The sequence below is a fragment of the Podarcis pityusensis genome (assembly GCF_964106645.2).
Source record: "Podarcis pityusensis genome assembly, chromosome: 16".
Classification (NCBI taxonomy): domain Eukaryota; kingdom Metazoa; phylum Chordata; class Lepidosauria; order Squamata; family Lacertidae; genus Podarcis; species Podarcis pityusensis.
Window position 1 is genome coordinate 17,545,139 of NC_138041.1, and position 14,095 is coordinate 17,559,233.

The 14,095-nt window shown below is 48.1% G+C and overlaps 1 long non-coding RNA gene across 3 annotated transcripts in view; it reads right to left on the reverse strand.

Annotated features, from left to right (window-relative positions):
• LOC308465752 overlaps positions 1-14,095 on the reverse strand; it is a 54,984-nt gene that overhangs the window by 20,515 nt on the left and 20,374 nt on the right. Inside the window, exons 1-3 of one of the 3 annotated variants that reach the window (XR_013980557.1) lie at positions 12,210-12,226; positions 9,291-9,632; positions 7,061-7,165 (exon numbers count right to left, since the gene is read on the reverse strand). This is a non-coding gene — a long non-coding RNA (uncharacterized lncRNA). Of the gene's footprint in view, positions 1-7,060; positions 7,166-9,290; positions 9,633-12,209; positions 12,227-14,095 lie in introns of those variants that run through there. The other 2 variants (XR_013980555.1, XR_013980556.1) reach the window with 2 other exon arrangements.

The window sequence follows — 14,095 nt, forward strand, 5'->3', positions numbered from 1 at the left end:
AACAAATATTGTTTGCAACTGCTTGCTTTACAAGCTGAACAAATGCAGTTTTGTGGGTGATCTGGGGATGCTGCTGAGTCATGGTTTCTGGACATGCTACAACTTGAATTTTCATCACCAGGAGGATCCAGGCAGGCTTAAGGCCCCCAGAAAACACCCCCAGGCCAATGTCAGGTGCTCTGCCAACATCACATCTAATAACAGCCAGGGCGTAATCAGGGCGACATGTCTGGCAGCAGAACTGTATTTCTAAGATCGCCCAAAGCCACAATATTTGCCACTTCAGGCTGAGACGGCCATAATGAATCAGGATGATGCCTCAGGCAGGTCACAAGGTTGAATTTGAGTGTAGGAACATCAGAAGAGCCTGGCTACTGGATCAGGCCAAAGGGGACCCAGTATCCTGCTCTCACAGTGGCCAGCCAGCTGCCCCAATGGGGAGCCCCCAAGCAGGACCTGAGCTTAAGAGCCTGCTCCCCACTTGTGCTTCCTCCCTGAAGTTGGGGGTGGTAAGCCTCTGAATATCAGCAGTTGAGGGAGCATATAGCCATCATAGCATCCCTCCATGAATTTGTCTAACCTGCTTGCAAAGCCATCTAAATTGGTGGCCTTCTCTACCTCTTCCGGGAATAAATCTCACACATGTCCGTCTGGGGCCTTGAATGTGTGAAAACAACCAAACTGTAGTAGACCCCACTTGCAGCCATGCCACTACACCAGCCTTTCCTAATCTGGTTCCTCCCAGATATTTTGCACCACAATTCCCATCAGCCCAAGCCACCAAGATGCCGGGGTTGTTGAGAGCACAGCCCCAGGGGCTGATGGGAGTAGAAGTTCAAAACATCTGGAAGAAAAAAGGTTGCGGAAGACTGCTTCACCTCTTCTTAACTGCACATGTGTGATTTAACTGATGTAGGATCCACAATGAATCATCTTTGCTGATGATATACAAAGGGACATGAATTCAGGCAGCTGGCTGCCCAGATTTTTATTTTCCCCTCCCACATTACTAGAGCCAAAAGGAGAAGAGGGGGGAAACTAGTTTCAGATAAATAAATATGTTGTTGTTGTTTAGTCGTTTAGTCGTGTCCGACTCTTCGTGACCCCATGGACCAGAGCACGCCAGGCACTCCTGTCTTCCACTGCCTCCCACAGTTTGGTCAGACTCATGTTTGTAGCTTCGACAACACTGTCCAACCAAAAATAAATATACCTGCTTTTAACTCACACCACGCACACAAAATATCCCCACCCCTCAAATGTTGAGAAAAGCATTTCCATTCAATGCCATGCAGATCCCAGAACGTCCTGTCCTTGGAGCTTGCTCCAATACAAGCTACTAATGTTGACCTAGTTTCTGAAAAATTGACTCAAATAATCAATAATCTCAAATAATCAACTAAAACTATAGTTGATTACATTTCTCAGCCCCGTGTTCATCAAAAGCTAACCCTAAATCCACAGAGGGTGGGCTGGCCAAGGGCCTCTTCTCCACTTGGCACGTCATCCTGAAGCACATCACATCAACCTTTGGCCAACTTGGAAAGTCACAATGACTATCCTACCCTCCCCTGTTGGAAACAGGATACCTTGAAATACCAGTTGCTGGGAGTTGCTCACACGTCCAACTGGTGGCCTTTCACATAACATCCAAAGCTGCTCTGTTGCCCTTGTGTGCTGGGGCTGATCTCATGGGCTTAAAATTTAAAGAGAGGCAGCAGATCCAGAAGAATTTCAGTTGACGGGTCTAAGGAATGCAGGAATGCCCAAAGCCAGTGCTTAGACCACTAAGCCACCATTGCACCAGGTGATTCAGTGCCTTAATTCCCCTCAGCTCTGAAACTGGGGTCACATTGTTCTCCTCCTACCCGTTCTCTGCACAGGCAGGTCAAATATAACTAGAGCAGAGCTTACTATGCAACACAGGGGGTGGGGGTTGCCTAGCCTCAGTGATCCATGCCCTGGCTGGCAACCCTCACAGCTGGACTACTGCAATGTGTCTCTGCTTGAAAATGGCCCAGAGGTTGCAGTGAGTGCAAAATGCAGCTGCCCAGCTGCTGATCAGGGCAATGAAATGGGATCGTGCGACAGCAATCCTAAAATCCCTGCATTGCCTGCAAGCTCTCCCCTCTTCTAAGCTATGTTTGTGCCTCATACTGGCACACGTGCAAACACACACACACACACACACACACACACACACAAGCTTGTTTGTCCAAGGATGTCTTCAAGGTACTTAGAGTCCAAAAACAATTGGAGGGCTTAACCTCAAGTCCAGTCAGTGCCTTCAGAACATGCAGTTGCTTTCTGTGTTTCATTGTGGAAATACACTGCATTTTCCTAGTGAGAAAAATCGGATCACTTGAGCTTTCTGAAGACGCAGCTTTCCCAGTAATAGATGAAAGATTGGTGTTTGGATACCCCAAACTAACTCCACAAGGCCTGTACATTTTGAACGCTGCCTGCTAGAGTCATGATGAATAACTCCAAAGTGGGTAGTGCTGAGCTCTGGCCATTGGAATGCTCAAACCAGCTCCCAATGCCAACGCAGTCCTGATCAAAACATCAATTATTTCCAGGTGTGCCACATCTGCTCTCTTGAAACTTGGAGGCAACTCTCAAGTTTCCCTCTTGAAGTCCTGAGCATGGTCTCCAAGTCAAAGCCCAGACTGGAAAATCTAAAAATAGTCATACCTCGGGTTGAATACGCTTCAAGTTGAGTGCGTTCAAGTTGCGTTCTGTGGCAACCCGGAAGTAACGGAGCGCATTACTTCTGGGTTTTGCCGCTTGCGCATGCGCAGATGCTCAAAATGATGTCACACGCATGCGCAGAAGCGGCGAAAAGTGACGCGTGCGTGCGCAGACGTGCTGTCACTAGTTACGTTTGCTTCTAGATGCAAACGGGGCTCCGGAACGGATCCCGTTCGTATCTAGAGGTACCACTGTATATGTTGACTCCCACAGACTCTTTTATGAGGGGTGGCATATGGATCATCAACTTGTGTGACGTAAGACAAGAAGTGAAAACTACATTATCCATACCTTGTGCAGAGAAAGGGCCTCTCCTTCTAAGGCTACAGAACTCTCTTGGAGACAAACCATCTCATGCTTTGTCTGGGACTGTCTCTATATTTTTTCCCCTTGCAAAGTGGGCTTCTGAGCCAACTTTTCATCACCAAACTGACCGACTTTGCAGCTGAAGCTGGGGGGGGGAGTTGTCTGCCTCTCTTCCAAATTCCCATGCTTGTATTACCCCCCAAATCGTTTGAAAACCTGGATCTGGGAAGCAGAATAAACTCTGTGTGATTTTGCTCACCTTGCTTCATTCCTCTCATTGACCAGATTTGGGGTCCCTTACTCAGAATTTGGGGGAGAAGCACTGGCAATGTTTACAAAACAAATGCACTCTTCTGATAGCTTATCAGGACATAAGAGCCAGGCTGCTGGATCAGACGAGAAGCCCATCTCGCCCAGCATCCTATTCTTACAGTGGCCAATCAGATTTCTCCAGGAAGCCCATAGGCAGGGCATGGAATCAAGGGCCCTCTCTCACTGTTACTGGCAAGAATAATAGAATCATAGAATGGCAGAGTTGGAAGGTACCCTGTGGGTCATCTAGTCCAACCCCCTGCAAGGTAGGAATCTCAACTACAGCATACATGACAGATGGCCATCCAACCACAGCTTTAAAAGCCCTGCTGGATCAGGCCAAAGGACGTCAATCTAGTGCAGCATCCTGTTTCTACAATCGCCAACCAGCTGCCCCAATGGGAGGCCTGCAAGGAGGACCTGAGAGCTATGATGCTCTCCCACTTGTGGTTCCCACCAACCAGAATTCAGAGGCATATTGCTTTAAGGAAATAGATTCAGCACCGAGGACAGAGAGCTAACACCAAACTTCCCTGTTCTTTGCCTTTGTTCCCTGTTATTTCAGAATCCCTCCACTGCAAAACTCACTCCCCACCGCCAGCATTTCAGAGATGAAACTGGAAACACTGTCCTTGCGCAAGGAATGCTACCCACTCCCTATTTCACTTCCTAGCCTTGAACATGGTGCTAGTAAGCTTAACTATAATTGCACTCTTAAAAGGAAGAATTGGTTTGTCTTGCCACAGCAACAGAGGGTCTTGTGGCCCCTTGGAGGCTGACAAATTTACTACAGCATCAGCTTCCGAGTACGACTGGTCACTTTTCTTTTGCATTGTCTCAAGAGATTAAGATGGCTGCTTTTCTGGAACCGCTCTTGCAATGCATCTTGAAGGCGGTCATTCTACAGCAGCTGCAAGTTGAAAATACACAGCAACATTTACTATCTAGATAGATGTATGTGCGTGTGTGTGTGTGTCCCCCCCCCTTTTAGAGAGGAGGGGTGATGGGCTGAACCTCAAGAACAGCAACTCCTAATGAAAGGTACTTTCCAGTCCCAAATCTCCCCAAAGGGCCAAACTGAGACATGATTGGGGCACTGATTTACCAGGGGCAGGGACCACAGAAGAGGAACTGCCTCAGGTTAGCAGGGACAGTTGGGGCATATGCCAGCCTAGTGCAGCCCAAGTTGGGCACCTGGTCATCTTGCCACTGCTTGCTGAATCCAGGAGCAGCACGGGCTCTGGAACAGGAGGAGCAATGACAGGGAGGACTCAAATTATTCTGCTGCCCAAGGGAGAAATTATTCATATCTCCTTTTCAGGGGAGATTTTGTGTTTCCTCTTTGAAGGTTTCCCCCCACTGCTGCCCTTCCCCCTCCTATTCCCTGAACAGTTGAAGTTGCTCTCCTGTTCAGATCTCCAAAGTATGGGGAATCTCTGACTCTAGGGAGGAGAAAGTGTGGCACAGCAGTACTTGGAGGAAAACACCTTCATGGAGGAGGGGCATTTAAAAGAGGCACAAGGGCTCACAATCCACATTAAGCCAAGATGTGGACAGCCCTTAGTTTTCATTGCATGAAGCAATCTGGAAGAGGGGCACCATCAGGGAAACCTGAGAGAGACTCATATCATTGCTCAGACCCTGATGTCCCAAGTGTGCATGTGAGTGGGGTGGGGGAAGCCAGGCTTCATTTAGAATAGGGGTTGGGGAACCCCTGGTCCTTTGCAGGCAACCTTCTAGAAGCAAACATGGGCAGAGCAAGAGATGAGATTCTTGTCTTTTGTGCAGAAGACTACATCCCAGTCATGCAAAAACCAGAGGTTTCTACACACACTCCTCTACTGTCCATTCAGGCAAGCAAACATCATCACAGCTCGGAAACACATTCCAGCCAGGCAGAAGCACCCAAAAATTGTATGCAATGGGAACAGCAAGGAGTGTGGTCTAGGGAGAGTTCCAGGGGCCAGACGGAGAGGCCTGGAGGGCCGCATTCAGACCCTGTTCCCCACCCCTGTCTTGGGAGCTTTTCCTGATGATCCTGGAAATTTTGCCCCCTGAATTTTGCTGAGAGGTGGTGCTGTGGTCTAAACCACAGAGCCTCGGACTTGCCGATCAGAAGGTCGGCAGTTCGAATCCCCACGACGGGGTGAGCTCCTGTTGTTTGGTCCCAGCTTCTGCCAACCTAGAAGTTCGAAAGCACATCAAAGTGCAAGCAGATAAATAGGTACTGCTCCAGCGGGAAGGTAAACGGTGTTTCCATGTGCTGCTCTGGTTCGCCAGAAGCAGCTTAGTCATGCTGACCACATGACCTGGAAAAACTGTCTGCGGACCTATAGAGCGAGATGAGCGCGCAACCCCAGAGTCATCCATGACTGAACCTAATGGTCAGGGGTACCTTCACCTTTACCCCGGCCTGAACTGGCTCTTCGGTTGGGGTTCAGCTGGGGTCTTTAGCATAAAGAGCTCCTCCCATCTGAAGCAAAGGCACTTAGACCTGTGACTCTTGAGCATCAGCAAACTGTGGACTGTGTTATGAATCATGCAACAGCCTCTGATGTGCAACCCCAGATCGACTCCTGCATTGGATTTACTACACCCACCACCGTTACCCACTCCAATCCTAGCCAAATGTCCACTGCAAGCACCCCACTGTTTTCAGTAGTGTTTTTCCCCTCCCTAAAACATGCTTGGGGCAACAGCTTTAGAAAGAGACACAAGGCCTTTTTGCAGGAGGCGGGAGAGGAAAGACCACTTGTTGCAACCTCTGATCCTGGTGTGATTCCCCGCCCCCAAGTCCTGAGGATGGAGTTTATCATCTAAAATTTCACTTCTGTGTGCCTACATCCACTAGCTTAGCCTCCTCCCCACAACCTATGCCCTCCAGATGCTTTGGACTGCAACTCCCATCAGCCTCTTGCAGCACAGCCATGTTGCCCCATGGTTCCAGCCAGCACAACCATGTTGGCTGGGGGTTGATGGGAGTTGTGGTCCAAAATCTCTGGAGGGGGCAAAGCTGATCCAAACAGATTTTGGTGGCACCTCAAAGCAGTTCACAAAAAGAATAAGACAATAAAATTAACAGTAAAAACAGTTAAAGACAACTATTTAAACCGTCTAAAAAATTAAAAACACTGATAAACTACAAACAGATTCAAGCATCCTATATTATCTGAGTGGGCTTGTCTAAACAAAACTGTTCTTACAAATGTGGAATTGGTATTATGTGTCATCTGTATCACTGCCAGTTCTGCAGATTGAAGCTGTTGAATGGGCATATAATGGGGAAGAAATTTAGGAATTTGGAATCTAAATCAAGGGGCAGGAGGGACAGCGTTCAAATGCCTGCACTACAAAATATTCTAGGATTTCTTTGTTTTTAATGTGTTCATTATTGTAAGGAAGAACTAACAGTAATTCTAAGATTAAATAATTAATTCCACACATGTATTTTTGCATGTACACACACACACACACGTACACCATGGAGAATCATTCCCTCTTCCGCCTATTTTGTGTGAACTGCTACTCAATTTAATATTTCTTTTAAAATTAAGAAAACTCACTCCTCTGTTGTATAAGGGTGGCAAGATTCACTGTAAAAGTGCACCAGTAATAATTATTATTCTTTCCCAGTTCTACTCCACCAAAGCTAAACAACATCTTTCCAAATGACTGGGGAAACCATACTGACCGTAATTCCAGGGAATGCAGACAACAGCTGGAAGTCGAATATTTCCTTGTAGAAGAGAGTCAGAAGAATGCAGAGGTGATACGAGGTTCCCCATAGGAGCAACTTCTTGGGATAATCCAGGTCAGCGAGAAAGAAAAGACCAAGAGAGAATTAGAAGAACCTCATAAAAAATTTAGGGGGACATAGGGAATGGCCTTATACATAGGTCTGACCATCTAGCTTAGTATTGTCTACACTGACAGGCAGCACCTGCCTTTTGCATACAAAGCACTGGGCTATGGCCCTTCCTCCACTCTGCTGGCAGGTGCCCAACAGTGCCTTCGTCTGACACCAGCCCTGACTGCATGCCTTCCCCTTGCTGACTGGTTCCTCCAGGATCTCCTTGTCTTCTCTTCCTGACATACTTCAACTGTCCCTGAAAAGCAGAAGCTCCTTCCTTCAGGCTGGTGAAAAGCTGGCAGGAAGGAAGGCTGAGGGTAACTTCTTCCCGTGGTGATGGTTCCAGATGCCACCTCCAAGCAGGTAATTGGCTGGGATCATACACCAAGCTAAATGGACCAATGGACCATTTGTCTAAAAAGCCTCATCATCATCCACCCATCTGACTGAGTTGCCCCAGCCACTGGGAGGCTTCCAGCAAAATATTAATGCATAATAAAGCATCAAATATTTAAAACATCCCTAGACAGGGCTGCCTTCAGGTGTCTTTTAAAAGCTGGCAGATGGGAGGCTCTTCTTCTCTGCATGTGGATAAATGAAAGGATATATATGATATAAATACAGTGGTACCTCGGATGTTGAATGGAATCTGTTCCAGAACTCCGTTCAACTTCCAAAACATTTGGAGACCAAGGCGTGGCTTCCAATTGGCTGCAGGAAGCTCCTGCAGCCAATCGGAAGCCACGGAAGCCTCACCGGATGGTCAGGTTCCAAAGAATGTTCGCAAACCGGAAGACTGACTTCCGGGTTTGTGTCATTCGGGAGCCAAAACATTCGACTCGCAAGGCATTCGGAATCCAAGGTACGACTGTATGGTAAAGGGACATATAGATATTCCCCCCCCTTTTTTTTCTCTCCTTACTTTTCTCTCTCTCTCTCTCTTTTTAATATTCTTGTTCTGTAGAATAATTTGATTCTTATTGTATTTTATGTATTTTTTAAAAATCATTTATTTATTTTTAAAAAACTTCCCAATACAGGGGTGCCTTCAGATGTCTTCTAAAGTTGTATAATCTATGTCCTTGACATCTGATGGGAGGGTGTTCCACAGGGCAGGCGCCACTACTGAGAAGGCCCTCTGCCTGGTTCCCTGTAACTTCACTTCTCGCAGGGAGGGAACCGCCAGGAGGCCCTCGGAGCTGGACCTCAGTGTCTGGGCTGAACAATGGGTGTGGAAACGCTCCTTCAGGCATACGGGGCCAAGCTGCCTATGGCAGAAGCACTTTCCCCAATGGGATTTCTGGTCAAAGCCAACTAATGGAGGCAAATCAAGGCAGCTCATTTCTCAACTCCAAAACCTATGGGAGAGAATTGTGCCGCTGTGGCAATGATCACTAACAGGCCTGCTACCAGAAACGTGCTTCTTGTTGTGGTAGCTAAGGAGAAGAGCCTGAAAAGCAAATACATACTAAACCCATCATGTTCTATGTTTTAGCATTTACTTACAGTGCAATCTCATAGAACTGTAGAGTCTAGTTTAACCCCCTGCAATGGAGAAATCACATCTAAAGAATCTCACACATGTCTATAATGATATTAGATAGGCATGTGCACTGCAAAGTGTTTGGCACTTACTTAAGACTTGGTTCACACAGGCTTTCCATGATGCCTCTCTCATCACGCATTCGAGTCAATGCGTTATGACGTTTTATTGGCATTTTGTGGATTTTATTCCATGCACCACTTTGGAATTCTCCATGATATGTGGAATCCTAGTAATTGCTATGCTGTGCTCCCTACAGATGTGCCACCCATTACACCTTTGCAGTGTAGCTTCCATGGAACATGAAAAGTCAGCAAAAGGGGTCTGTCAGTGGGGGAGGAAGCCAGGGCCAGGGAGCTCCCTCCCAGCCCCCGGCCACAGCAGTCTGAATAACAACGGCAAAGCAAGATCCAGCCACACAACATCATCAAACATCAGGCCTCGTGTGGCCGTTACTCCACAGCTGCATCTAAGCACAGCTACTCCAAGGATGAAAATGAAATGGGTTTGGGAATTCAGAATGCTTACCTCCAGCTTCTAGCATCCAGAAATGAGACTTTCTCTTTCTTTCTGTTTCCACGTCTTCTATTCACTGCATGAGCATCAAGAGGGCTTTTGTTTCGGTCTCTGTTTTCTTAGAGATCTTTCCTTTTGCTTTTCTAAAAGTCTTCTCTCTTCTCCTCCTCAGGCGTGTAATGGGGTTATTTTTACTTTCGGTTATCTAGCTTTATGAAGACTTGACCCCACTCATACAGCTAGATAACCAAAGATAACAACCAACCCCGGCTATCTACTTCGCCAGCAAGGGCAGCAGCACCAGGAGGAGGAACAGACCTTCCTTTCTCCTCCAGGTCTTTCTTTCTGGGGTCTCTTGGTTGGGGGGAAAAAAAGAAGGGGATAAATGTATTAACACATAAACCCATCCATTTGCCACCATTTCATTTTTCTCAACCCCAAAGGACAGCGCTTCAGAAAGTATGAACTACTGTGAGGGTGTGTGCTGGATTTTGTCTACAAGGCTGAGGGTTTCTTCTCTTTCTTTTTTAGCTAAAGTGCTGTGGCCCCGTAAAGATGAACACATTTATTACGGCAAAACCTTTGCAAAACACTGTCCATTGTCAGACGCAAGAAGGGTTCTCTTGGGTTATATGCAAACATATACCTACATGGTTGGGAGAGGGCATATAAAAAGTGAAGTAGGGGGAAATGAAATGCAAAAAGATATATAGCTAAATAAAAATACAATTTAAATAAAATAAAAACTTCAGCACATTAATGCGCTAAAGTTTCCCTCCAAGGAAAATTTAAATTGAGGATCTCATTTAAACTTCTCATTTAAACTTCTACATTATTTCTTGCAGGTTGTATTATAAACATCATGGTTTGGCCTCCTTTCCCCCATTTAAATGTACATCACACATAAGAACACATAGGAAGGAAGTGCCAAAGGAAATAAAATTAACAGCGCAAACCTAACCATGTCAATGCAGAGGGAAATCCTATTGAATGTACACCCAGGTAAGTGGTGATAGGACTGCAGTCTGAAGGCATGATCCTACACGTGTCTACTCATGAGTATATTTGCTTTACAACTGTAATGGTTTTGCATGTTTTTACATCTGTATGCTGCAATGTGCCCTAGAACGTTATGGCAAAGGGTACGAAATCTTCTAGATAAATGAAGTCCCAAGGAGGCCAATGGGATTTGCACCTAGGTCAGTGTGCACAGGATTGCAGCCTATTTAGCCAAAATGAAAATCGGAGGCGTGTGGATTCTGCTGGTGAAGAACGCGTAGGATCTCATTTTACCCAGCGTAGCCGCAAACGTGCAGCATCAAACATGCCGACAGAATCCAGAGGTTATCTAGCCTAACTACTTTAGCTTTGCAAGATCCATCAACACATCCCCACGGCTACATTTACAAACCCAAAGATCATGCCCCATCTTTGACTCTGCCACTGCACAGAGGGGGAAAAGAGCCCAGCAAAAAAAAAAAAAGGTCGAGGGTTGTTTTTTGTTCAATTTGCTGGCTGCTTTTGCAAAACAACTCTGTGGCTGGTCACACCACTCAGGAAAACGGTTAGGTTAAAAAACAAACAAATCTAGAACTACTCCTCCCTCCAGATGTATATACCACCCAAATCTCAGCTTTTCAAAATGTTGCCAGGGCTTCAGTCACAATTCCCCCCTCCCAAATAGAAAACCTCCATCTATGAAGCCCCACAGAAAAGGGTCGGGCCCAAGAGGAAGAAGGTTGTCTCCTTGCCAATATTCCATTTTATTCCCCCCCCCGGTCATTTTACACCCTTCAGATACCAAACAAGTTCAGTCTTTATCGGGGTGCTTGCTTTTTTTTTAAGTGGGAAATTCCCCTCTCTTTAAATTTTAAAAACACTTCTGCTAAGCCGTGTTGCTACTTCCCCGGTTTCTCAGAGGCACGCACCACTTGCGTTTACTTTTAAAAGGAAGGATGGTGGGGAAAACTTAAATAGCATTGTTGTATACTTGCGTGTTCCACACGGAAGGGCCGTAGCTCAGAGGAAGGTGTCAGGTTCAGGCCAGCCCCCACCCCGCATCTCCAGGTGGGTCTGGGGAAAGACACCCCCGCGCGCCTGAAACCCCTGAGAGCCGCTGCCAGTCAGTGAAGACAGCGCTGAAATGGATGGACCAACGGGATGAGGCAGCAGCTTCCTATCTTTCTTAAGCTTCGCTATCCCTCTGTAGGAGACAGTCCCCGTTTCCTGGGGTCCCTATCTCGGGGTGCATGTCTTCAGCCAGCTAGTCCTGCGGTTTCTAGAAGCTAAAATCGAAGACCCAGCAGCCTTGATCCTCCTTTCTCAGCGCTGCCTATCCAGGTACGGGAAAGCTCTCCCAGTTCTTTTGAACCAAGGACCCACAGACCCGGGACTAGAGGAACCCATCGGTTAAATCATGAACCTTGCGCAGGATTCAGGCTACTCTTGGGAGGAGCGGGATGAAGGCAGAGAAGCCTTTTCCCGAGCGCGCAAGGGCGGCCCTCTTTTCGCCTGTGAGAGTGCAATCTAATTTATAGTTATATTTATACCATATATTCTCAAGCCCCTCTCCATCCTTTGCGGACCCCAGGACGGCGGGGAGGGGAGGCATGAACCATAGCAAAAACAAATTTTGTTTTTTTAAAATCGTGCAAAAATAGATTTCCAAACAATTAATAGAGCCTCTGTCAAAACGTTGCAGAGTGTGAAGATCTGGGCAGGAGGGAAGCTCCCTCTTCCTGGCGCTGCAACGCGATCCTCGCCATGCCTGCTCCGAAGTAAACCGTATCAAATTCAGTGGGGCTATAGGATCACTTTCGCGGCCCAAACGGAGGCAGCCTTAGCTAGAAAATTCGCAGATCCGCCACCGCAAAGAAATGAAACGAAACCCGCCACCCGGGTCCCAGCAAGAAACTCGCTTCTTGAACTTACGCGGACGGAGGGAAAGCCGCGCGCAGCCTTCGCTCCGGTGAAGATGGGCGTCGGATCCCGCTGCGCATGGGGGTCCCAGGCACCACGACCCCCACCACGACCCCCAGCCAGACCCCCAGCCAGACCCCCAGCCAGACCCCCGCCCTCCTTTTCCTTTCTCCTCCTCCGCCCAGAAAGGCACGATCCCCCGAAGAGCAAGGCTGGCTGCGGCCGAGCGAGAGCGCGGATTCTGCGCGCCCTGCGGAGCGGGAGAGGGACCCGCGCAGCTCCGGCCTCTCTGGTGAGCACTTTCCCTGCTGCCCGCGGCTCCTCCGTTGAGAGAAAAAGGCAGGAGGCGGAGGAGCGAACGACCCATTCATTCTTTCACACTCGCGCCCCACTCGCCCGCTGCCGATTGGCTCCCTGAGGCTGACGTCACCCGTCCTGATTCTCTCGCCTTCCTCCCCCCCCCCTCCGCAATCTCTCGCGCTCTCTCCCTCCGCAGCTGCCCCTCCAGTTCCTCAATGGAGCGAGCGAGGGCCGTAAATATTAGAGTAAAGCGCAGCATCCGAAAGGAAGCGCATTGTCGAGCGTCTAGGAAAATAGGAGTCCATTCTTATATACCGCGTCAGACCACAGGGACACCTCGGCTCGGGACTGTGTGTCGACAGCACACAGCTTTCCTTTGCTTATTGCATTTCTGTATCGCGCCGTTTTCTCCCACGAGCTCAAGGTAGCACACCTGGTTCTGTCCCACCTCCTCATTTAATCACCACAACAACCCTGAGAGGTAGGTTAGGCTGAGAGGGAGTGATTGGCCTAAGGAGCGAGGGTTTGAACCCTCGTCTCCCAGGTCCTAGAACTAATCCTAAACACTCTGCCACAAGCAGCCTTCAGAAAAACCCTTTGCCATCACTGGCTGCCGATTGGCTAGGTTCAATGTGCTGGTTTGGGCGCATAACGCCATATACGGTTTGGGACCCCAGGATGCCCGAGAGATCGCCTCACCGCTTCTATACTCTCCTGACCACTGCTCTCCGCCGGTGAGGGCCTCTTGCAGAATCCATCTCACCTGGAGGTCTGCTCTCTGCATGATGTAGGAACCGGGCCTTGGTGGTGGTGGCTTCCTAGAAACTATATTAGACAGGCGCCATCTCTGTTGTATTTCCAGCGCCTCCTGAAAACCTTCCTCTTTCAACAAGCCGTTTAAATCTAGAACTTTCTCAACCAGCACTGAAAATTATTTGGAATATATTTTTGTTGCTTTCTGCCGCCCTGGGCTCCTAGCGGAGAAAAGGCGGGGTACAGATTCAATGAATTACTTTGAATTGGAGGTCGGACCTGGGAACTTTTCCGGGCAAAGTAGGCGCTCTAGTCCACATGTTTCTGACCAAAAGACAAATTTAATTAGGAATCTGCCCTATTCTGCGTCGGACTGTTGGTCCACCTGACGACATTCCTCGTGATGAGAGCCAGCTTGGTGTAATGCCGGGTCGCTAGGACCTAGCAGACCAGGGTTCGAACTCCCACACGGCCATGAAGCTCCCTGGGTTTGACCTTTGGCTAGTCCCAGTCTCTCAGCCTAGCCCACCTCACAGGGATGCTGTGGGGTTTACTTAAAGAGAGCGGGGGAACCATGTACTCCACTCCTTGGGACAAAAAGGTGGGGTATAAATGTATGGAAATGAGAGCTGGACCATAAAGAAGGCTGATCGCCGAAGAATTGATGCTTTTGAATTCTGGTGCTGGAGGAGACTCTTGAGAGTCCCATGGACTGCAAGAAGATCAGACCTATCCATTCTTAAGGAAATCAGCCCGGAGTGCTCACTGGAAGGACAGATCCTGAAGCTGAGGCTCCAATACTTTGGCCGCCTCATGAGAAGAGAAGACTCCCTGGAAAAGACCCT